Source organism: Schistocerca serialis, chromosome 6, assembly GCF_023864345.2.
Source record: "Schistocerca serialis cubense isolate TAMUIC-IGC-003099 chromosome 6, iqSchSeri2.2, whole genome shotgun sequence".
Classification (NCBI taxonomy): Eukaryota; Metazoa; Arthropoda; class Insecta; order Orthoptera; family Acrididae; genus Schistocerca; species Schistocerca serialis.
This window is the reverse complement of record NC_064643.1, coordinates 454,811,690-454,822,551: the sequence shown is the minus strand read 5'-3', so window position 1 is coordinate 454,822,551 and position 10,862 is coordinate 454,811,690.

The following is a 10,862-nucleotide window of genomic DNA, read 5'->3' as shown; positions in this document are numbered from 1 at the left end:
TGTTTTAGCGTTGACAAAAGTCGTTTTTCTTTCGTTACACTCAAGAGCAAGTTTAAATTAATAATGTTAATGACGTAGCTGACTACGCCCGTGCTGTGATATCCTAATCAACAGAGGCCCAACAGGCCGAATGCAGGAAATAATTTGTGTAGTCGAAAACTTTTGCGCAATGGTAGGAGAGAGTGCCATGAAGAACATACTAGACATCCTGACTGGTGATGGGTGAATGTGGGGGTGGCGGTGTGTTTGAAGGCCCCTTTCGTATGTTTTTCTTGAATAATTCGAACACCGTGGCCTCCAGTGAATACAATACATTCCAGGAAAAAAATAGCTAAACTACATTTCCAACAAGAAAGGTCCCGGACATTTCATTTCCTGTTGGATTAATACGCTTAGGTGACAAAAGTCTTGGGATATTCAAATGGCTGTAGTATCGCTTACGCAAGGGCAGTTCATTGGGGCACCTGTCCTTTATACTCAGATGTTTAATGTGAAAAGGTGTCCGACGAAATTGTGGTCTCAAGCCTGAAATTAAAAGACTTTTAACGGGGGTATGTAGTTTAGAGCTAGCCGCATGGGACCTTGCCTTTCGGAAAGCCTTAGCGAATTCAAAATTCTTGACCACAATGGTTGGACCATATCGGTCGATCCTAGACGACTGAAAACTCGTGTCCTGGTCAGATTTATCCCGATATCTGTTGCTAAGATTTGATGGTAGGTATCGAGTGTTGCCCAGACCCAATACAGCCATGAATCCACGTTGTCAACAACGCACTGTGCTAACTGGTGGTGGTTTCATAAATGTTAGGCCTGTGTTTATATGGAATATACTGGGTCGTCTGGCCCAACGGAGCTGATCGTTGACTGGAAATGATTATGTTCGGCAGGTTGGAGACCATCGCAGTGATTGAACGACTTCCTGTCCAAAATACCGATGGGTTTTTTATGGATGAAACTGCGCCGGGTCACCGAGATGCAGCTGTTCCTGGTTGGTTTGAAGAACATTCTGGACAATTTGAGTGAATCGTTGGTGACCTCAGATCGCCTGACATGAATCCCATTGCACATGTATGGGACTTAATCGGTAGGTCAGTTTGTGCACAAAATGCTGCACCAGCAACGCTTTCGCTATCACGAACGGCTATATACCTCAATATTTCTGTAGTGGACTTCCAACAACTTGCTGAGTATCTGTCACGTAGAGTTGCTGCACTAAGCCGACCAAAAAGAGATCCTACGCCATATTAAGAGGTACCCCATGACTTTTGTCATCTCAGTGTAGTCTGTGCGTAGCGAGCGATAGAGCATGAAAATCTCACGTATGTTCAGATATAACACTGCGGTTTTCATAATATGACGGCGATAGAGATAGCTGAATCACATTATATATGCACACCACAAAAACTTTTCCCGAACGTGGTGCGACCGACACCTTTGAGATAAAATGTATTTTAGGGAATCCGATTTGGGCGAATGAACCGGTGAAATTTCTTTTGTCTGGAAGTTGCCGGAAAATGGAAACAGGGAATTCAGCTTCTGGTGAGACAACAAGTAGTGTCATTAAGAAGAGAATCTCATAACTGAATGTAGTTTGTCTTGAAAGTTTTTCTCACGATTTTGCGATTTCGGTGTTATAATCGAAAAACCCTTTCCTGGCGATGGGACACGCGTTAATGCCACTGCTGTCGTCTAGCAAGATCCGTTCACGCCTATATTGTGCAAAGATTTTTCTATGGTGGTCTTCAGTTTTTTGTATTATACACCACCACACGCCCCACCCCCTGCAAGAAAATTATTCAAGAAGGTTAAAGAAATGTGTCTTTTCCCCAGAGGAAGACGAACTATTTGCTTTTCTGGAAAGTATATTTAAATCATGAAAGTGATGGTAAATGATGTGGAAAGTCTTAGACCAGCAGCATGAGACCGCTAGGCTTTTGGTAGTGTCTTACTGACGTCAAAAGTTTGGTTAATAGATTAAAAGTGTATATGTTTACCATAAGCAAATAGACGGTCTGACACTTGAAAATTAATCAGACCAAATCTTTTCTATAGTCAGACAATTACGTTTGATGTAAAGAGGAACGTAAACAAGAGAGAATTATAAAATCACAGGGAAGACAAACACTGATGTATAGGTAATGATAAAAACCGGCTTGTGCTTATTCGAGCTAAGAGGCTTTGTTGACAGTATTGCTGCAGGTTCTTAAATAGCTGGCGATAGGCTGTGGACATTACCATGCCTAGTACAGTGTAGGAAAGCCCTTGGCTTAGAAACAGAAAAGCTTCTACTACTCTCGGAATGGATGAGTAAAAAATGGTTCAGGTGGCTCTGAGCACTATGGCACTCAACTTCTGAGATCATGAGTCTCCTAGAACTCAGGACTACTTAAACCTAACTAACCTAAGGACATCACACACATCCATGCCCGAGGCAGGATTCAAACCTGCGACCGTAGCGGTCACGCGGTTCCAGACTGTAGCGCCTAGAACCGCTCGGCCACTACAAGTCCTGTGTGGTTTTAGAGGGAACATTATAACATTCTTCCTGCAGAGTAGTGCAAAGTGTTACGGCATATAATCAAGCACCGGCACACCAACGACAGAGCAGAGACGGCTATGCGAAGACGTCGGCCAATTTGCACGCTGACCGACCCCTCTACAGTACGACAACGCGACAGCAGCGTCCCAACTGGTCGCTGCCCAGACGAAGAGAAGGTCAAGACTAGCGGCCTGAATAGAACCGTAAACTGTATTACTTACTTCGGTTGTATTAGCATTATTGCACTGAAGAAGCTTGTTTATTTCGTAAGTCGCCCGATGCTTGCGACACATCTGTGCAATATTCTAAGTTAAGTACTGTCATTTACTTTTCGTAATAAAACTCATTAACACAATTTCTTTGAATTGTTGTCTAGCGATTCGAGGAGACGGGTTTCCTAGACGAATTTTTTCGACGACTAGGCAGGACTCAACAGAAAGTTCAGGTAACGATGATGAAGGTAGATAGCGATCACGCACCTTTCTCTCGAAAGCAGACCGGAAAGGCTCATTAATACCGAGGTCTGGAGACTGTGGTTGCCAGGGGGAGGCGATTCACAAAACCAGCCCAGGACGATGCGAACAGACTGATCAGGGGTACCCTCATCTTGGAACACAGCGTCATCATGGGGGGAAAAAGTATCGTACCACGAGATGGGCCTGATCAGCCAAACATTCTCCTTGCCAGTGTTGCGATTTTGCTGAGTTCATGGAATATTACGATATGTCTGGCCAAATTATCACGGAACCTTCACAATGCATCACTCTTCGGATAGGAAATCGGCTAGCAATAGGAAACATTGTACTCTAACGGGCAATTATTATGCTATGATAAGAATATCATACTGGCCTATTCCACACAGGAAATGACAATGCTAGGAGTGTGGTTCAGTAATTCTAAGAGGTTATCCAACACATATTGGTGACAAGTGTCATTAAATAGGTAGATATTTGGTCAATATTATATGAGGCTGGCCATCACTAAACGAATGACCCCACTACACCATAGAGATGCACATCAATGAACGGTTACTAGACGTGCCTGCTCTTAAATACAGAGACAGCAAGGTACATTGAATAGGGACAAACTCAAGAATTAGGATGTACTTATTTACTGTTAAGAGTTTGGGAATTCCACTGGTTTTATGATATGCTGAAATATTTATCAGATGTTTAACGGTACGATTATGAGACTAAACACGAGGACTTAGCATGATTGCCGTGCGGGATTAGCCAAGCGGTGTGATGCGCTGCAGTCGTAGACTGTGCGGCTGGTCCCGGCGGAGGTTCGAGTCCTCCTTCGGGCATGGGTGTGTGTGTTTGTCCTTAGGATAATTTAGGTTAGGTAGTGTGTAAGCTTAGGGACTAATGACCTTAGCAGTTAAGTCCAATAAGATTTCACACACATTTGAACACTTAACATTATTATGCAGCATTACTGATTGCTGAAATTCTAAGACATGGCGTAACTCAAATAAATGATGAATCCTGCAGAGACAGATGAAAGGCTAATTAGTGATTTTCAAGTCCATTTCCCACTTATTTATTCGAGCAGCTTCGCATTTTGCCTCATGAGACCAAGAGCACTTCATTATACATATTCTTCCCACAGAAAATCGCTGTTCATAGAATCCGGCTCTCCGCATCAGTTACGTTCAACACAAGCCTCTAACGCTAAGAACTATGTTAATCTCTGTAGATTACAGAGACATAGGCTAAGGTATCAGAGGGAAGCTCTTTGATTCCACACACACCTTTGACGTCGACGTCGATATCTGGCAAATTTAAAGTCTGTGGAAAATTACTATAGTTATAAAACTGTTATAAAAAGAAGGAGGCCATGTCAAAGGGATAAATATTATGTTATGTGGAAAACACGATAGAGAAAGGAGACAAAAAGGTAAAAGATTAACCTGACCCATACTGTAGTTATCATAGCATCTTTAGCAGCAGAAAATATATTTCCCTTACCAATTAAATGGTATTTGTGTGTGTGTGGTACAGAACAGAGGGGAGAAGGAAGAAGGGAAGCACTAAGAGAAATAATGAAGTGCTCCTGTGTATTCTGCAGAGTTATTGCCATTTTATGCACGATATGTCGACGACCTACCCAACCATCTCCATCAGGTGCTACGAGTTTCCCTGTTATGTGTTCTCCATGCCTGGACACCAGCCAGACTCAGCAGAACACCAAAAACCACACTATTGATGTGAATCGCGCTGAAAAAATCTGAGGGATCGGATCTCTAAGAGAGACAGATAGCAGTCGATGTTTCTGCTTACCTTCTCAGGCGATTGGCTGCAGCTGAGACACCGTCACCTGTAAGATGAAAACAAGGCACTGCATCAGTCCAGGAATACATGCTATTCATGAAATAATGAAGTGAAGTCAAGTACCAAAAGAATATTTTTCTCAATAAAGTCACACTTACTTTCATAGAACCTGTACCTACATCAAGTAACATCTGTGTCACCATTTTCTTAGGTGCAACTTTTATGTAAATGTTTTGTTAATATTTTAATAATATTTATATATCAATGTTCTGTTAATATTTATATTTATATTATATCACTGTAATTAATGTTTGTATTGTCTTTCAAAAGTAATCTTCTGTTTCAATCTGTTATGTTAAAACAATATCTGTACAACTGCTTTATGCTTAGAGTAACTATGTTTCTAGTAATATAGAACGTAGATGCAAGACCCTCCGCTATGAAACCGGCATGGCATTAGCAGAAACGGTGGTTTTGGCGGTAGGTCCGCAAGACGTGTTGGTGTATCAGTGGCAGACAGGACATGTCAGTGCTTGGTGTGCAAACTGTTCACTCCGAGCGTGCTGAATGAGGATAGGAAATGAGCTGTATTATACATTATTTCCTCGGATCTAAGGACTACTGGCCACTTATTCATAGCATTTTTGGTTGGATCTGCGTCACAAAAGCCTGACAACCAGAAAATAATGTTCAGTCTTTTATACATCAAGAGCCATGAATACGTTTGCCGCCTTCAAGTTCGGCACAGTAGATCACCACAGCCACCACCTTCACTTCAAGTCATAAGTGGAGTATTGCAATCCTGCGTGGACCAGTTATTTGCTTTATTTGTGAATTATAATCAAGTTTCGTCTAACTTCGAGTTGAGAGCCTTATATTGATACTTAATCATCCTTTCCCTAATTATCTTATTTTGAAGTATCCTAATTTATTGAACTAAAAAATAATTTCTTGCTGTAACATTGTGTAGTAACTTCTGTGAAGTAGTAGCTTTCGTAAGTGTTCAATTAATTTTGTTTCTGAAATACTCCACAAAATTTTTTGAGAAGTGAAGAGCTAAAGTTTTTGCATAAGTATAGATGCAAAGAAAAGATCTAATTACTTTACTTAAAAGTCATTCTTACTAAACACTCTATTTATCGTTAAAAATATCTAAATAGAACAGTCATCATTCAGAGTTTTTGTTGTACGATAGCATTTCCATTAACGCGCAGTCATAGTGAAGTTAAATTACTTTCATAATAGTAACATCAGCGGTGCATTGCTCTTGTAGTAGTATCCGCTAGTGTTATACTAGACTGATAGCACTGACCTGACAACAACGTTTCTTATACTCGGTGTCCGTCTTTTGCGCCGGCTGTTTTGGTTCAGTGAATAGCGACAGTGAAGTGTGATAAAGTACTCGGATTCTATGGGCCACAGATGTGAACTGAAGAAACGATTTAATGTCATCAATAAGAAATGTCAGTTAGTTACACATCAGAACAGTTCGTCGTCTTTTCTTATTACAACACGGAAAAAATACTGTCAAAGTATGTCTAATAAAGAAACGTGAATGCGTGAATTAGTAAGACAAAACTATTCAATAATTTGAGATGTCAAAATCGCCCCTACAACTAGAATATCCTCTTAATTATTTTTGCTAATTTATTCTCATCAGTTGTTTTTAAGGGGCTCCGGAAAGGCTCAAAATCATGAAAAGTTCAATTTTTACTTTTTTGCGTTTTCTGTATCTGCAGACTATTACCTTCTAATAGATATATAATTTATTCAATTCCGAAGACTACAACTATTTTTAAATTTTTTTTGAAATGTGTTCTACATGGGCGTGACCCACTGTGGCGCTGTTAAACTGCTGTCAAATGGTGTTATTATTAACGTCCGTGTTCATCAAGTACATTTTAGTGATGTGAGATAAAGTATGTGTTGTGGCTAACCTGTGATGGTTCAATATATATCGCTGGTGTGATTGTCGATTGTTTCATGTTTATTTACTCTGACATTATCTCTAAAATATTCGTAATTAATTCTGTTTCTTGAGTGTCTGTTTTGTTGAAGTATAATAATGAGTAAAAGTAAAGTTATTAGAAATCCTCTGAAGGCTTTTAAGAAAAGCCAAAGGTATGTGTTATTACTGTAAACAATAAAGACGATAACCAAGTGAGTGAACCTAACCTCTCAAGTACATAGCCCATAGCAGTCAAAGTGGAAAAGAAAATACTTCACAGAAGAAGCTTGGTTCAATGAGTGAAAACTATGAATGTTTTATGGGCGAATCGGATGTGAATGAAATATTTGATATGTCGGTTCTCAAAGGAATTTTTTCAAACTGTGTAAGATGTATTCATTGTAGTGAAGTTGGTCTGGAACTCTCCATAATAAAGCACGTAGGACTTGCTAGTGAAATACAACTGAAATGTGATAAGTGTTCATACATGACCACCTTTTGGAACAGTGTTGCAGTAACTGCAACTGAAGAAAATGGTAGAAAAATCTACGAACACAACAACGAGCGATGCTTGCTTTAGACAAGGAATGCCTTCGAGCTGCAGACAGGGCTGTAAAGAGTCTAGAAATACAAGCAAGAGTAAACAGGAGGAGGAACAAGAGGAAGCTGGAGGAGGAGTTTGCAGAGGATGAAGATAATCCATCCTATGGACCTGAAATGCACTAAAAAGTTAATCCAATCTTTGTCGCTCGATTCCCAAAACTTTTATTTTCTCATACTAATTACATGTTTTCTAAGGATCTTCCAAACATATTTGTTTCAAACTTTCAGTAAATGTTACACAGTACCTTCTGCATATTTTAACACCGACTTTTTCCAAAAAACTGTATATTTTTTAATATATAAATAAAAAATTGCAAAAAAATGTTGTGAATTTTCATTACAATTGAAAAAAAATCATCTTTAATAACTGAACTAAAATTTTGTAAAATCCCTGTGTTATGTTGTAGCCCATATTCCAATAAATAATCTGTAAAAAGTTCAACTTCCTACCTCAAATACTTTGTGAGGAAAGATGTAATTTATAAGCGTTATTTTAACATTGCAAGTATAGGGCGTTCCGCAGCCCCTTAACTGACTAGCAAATTCGTTGTGACATATGAAATAAGGTTATACACTCTGAACGTCATGAAGTGGTATAAAATATTTAAATGAAGTAAACAATATGTCATACACTGGAAAGAGTCTATTTCAGTATGTGATGTCATGATGTTTAATTCATTGGCATATTTTATATCAATTCATGATGTTTAGAGTGTATAACTGTATATTATTACGAAGCTGTTAATATACTAATTTCACCTTCAAACGGTAACATATTGCCATAACCTGTAATGTGAATATTGTAGATATCAAGCTACCTTGATATCATAAGTTATTACAGAAGCATTTATCAGGTCCAATAGTTCCATATGATAATATGTCAGTTCTTGTCTTTGTTTGTAAGTGAGTGACCGTTTTTCGACGTTCAGCTATAAAAAGTTTCATTAAAATCAATCAAGTTAGTGACAGTAGAGACGAGTTATCTTACGTTTACTCCAGGTGAAGGCGACGGTAGGACAACCAACTGTTCAATTTCTGGAAAATAACGTGCAGAAATATTTTGACGTTTGGAAGGAACTAATGCAGAATTTTGTGGATTCAGGTTGATCCTTCTCTGTAGACAACGAACGTCAACTGGACTTATAAGCTTTCAGTATCAATATAGTTTCGTTCGTGTCAGGTTTGGTGCAAATCATATTCCGACATAGTGCAAGAACACATTTATAGGGAACTGTTTTCAAGCTTACGCTGAGTAGACTGATTTTAAATAATGTGGTCAAGGTGGAAGGGCAACTCATGGTCATAAATCAGGCTAATACTTGAAGGCAAGCAGTTACTCACTAAATCGTTTCTTTTGTAAGACATAGTGTATGTATATAGTTTCGTTTAAGTTCAACTCTGCAATAGTCCAAGAAAAGCGTCAAAAATCTGACAAATGATACTAAGAGAGGTACCCCCACAGCCAGGCAATGCACATAAGTGATTTAGCGTTGTGGTTATTGATTAGAATCACATTCGGGTGGAGTGAACTTCTGACTCGCATCCCGCCACACTGAACTTTAAGGTCATTAAGAGACTCAGGGTTGTTTCAACGGGTCAGTGGCTGTTCCATTGCCTAACCTTTCGCAACTCCACGAATTAGGTGTCAACTGAAATTTGGAATCGATTATTCCTTCCGTCTTCTTCCCTCTTTCTTGAACCACTCTACACGATACATCGAATAACAGGTTTTGCGGGGTGTTTTTGACTCACTTCGATAGAAGTATGAAACTTTCACTGTATTTCTGCTGGTGCACCAGAGTTAATGAAACAGATAACTTACTAATTGAATCTACTATCTTATGAATAAAAAGTAGTGCAAAGACTATAGAAGCGTTTCTGACTGCTCCCTGCTGCCATTGGATAAGCAGCTGCAGCAGCAAGTCGTATACTCCTAGTTCACTCATTTGTTACATAGTTTAATTGTTAATTTATTTGCGTGTTTTTGGTACTTGCGTTGTTTAATTCATAAATTTCGGGCGTATTATAGTATTTGAGAGTTGTAGCATCGCGTTTTAGTACCTGAATAGTGTAAATTCGCGTAGTCGTCTGCCTTCTGTTTTTGTTTTGAACGGCCAGTGTCGGTTGGTCACAGTCAGTGTGCTCCATGCCGCCGTTGGATAAGCAGCTGCAGCAGCAACTCGTATACTCCGAGCTCACTCATTTGCTACACAGTTTAATTCTTAATTTCTTTGCGTGCTTTTGGTACTTGCATTGTTTAATTCATAAATTTTGGGCGTATTATAGTATCTGAGAGTTGTAGCATCGCGTTTTATTACCTGAATAGTGTAAAATCGCGTAGTCTCCTTCCGCTGCCGAGCAGTGTGTCAGCAGTGCGCAAGTAGCAGCGTTACTGCATTTACTAGGCAGTCTTGTATTTTAATAACCGTTTACATTTTGTGTGCATTTGTTTGCGCTCTCTGTAGATTAGTTCAGACGTTCTTTGCACAACAGTTTTTAGCATGGATAGGGACTGCAACTGCTGTGTTCGGATGCAGGCTGAGTTGGCATCCCTTCGCTCTCAGCTTCAGGCAGTGTTGGCTTCGGTCACACAGCTTGAGGCTGTTGCCAATGGGCATCATTGTAGGGGTCCGGATGGGGGTTTGTCGGGGACGGCCAGCTCGTCCCACACATCCCCCGATCGGACTACGACTGTGGTTGCCCGTGATACTGCCCGCATTGAGGCTGATCCCTCACCTGTGGTAGAGTGGGAGGCCGTCTCAAGGTGTGGCAGGGGGCGAAAGACATTCCGGAGGGCTGAACGGAAGGCCTCTCCAGTTCGTCTGACAAACCGGTTTCAGGCTCTGTCTCAGGCTGATACTGATCTTCGGCCTGACATGGCTGCTTGTCCTGTTCCAGAGGTTGCCCGTCAGTCTGCAAGATCCGGGCGGTCGCAGAGGGTGGGCTAACTGTTAGTTGGGAGCTCCAACGTCAGGCGCGTGATGGGGCCCCTTAGGGATATGGCAGCAAGAGAGGGGAAGAAAACCAATATGCACTCCGTGTGCATATGGGGGGGAGTCATTCCAGATGTGGAAAGGGTCCTTCCAGATGCCATGAAGGGGACAGGGTGCACCCATCTGCAGGTGGTCGCTCATGTCGGCACCAATGATGTGTGTCGCTATGGATCGGAGGAAATCCTCTCTGGCTTCCGGCGGCTATCTGATTTGGTGAAGACTGCCAGTCTCGCTAGTGGGATGAAAGCAGAGCTCACCATATGCAGCATTGTCGACATGACTGACTGCGGACCTTTGGTACAGAGCCGAGTGGAGGGTCTGAATCAGAGGCTGAGACGGTTCTGCGACCGTGTGGGCTGCAGATTCCTCGACTTGCGCCATAGGGTTTTGGGGTTTCGGGTTCCGCTGGATAGGTCAGGAGTCCACTACACGCAAAAAGTGGCTACACGGGTAGGAGGGGTTGTGTGGCGTGGGCTGGGCGTTTTTTTTAGGTTAGATGCCTTGGG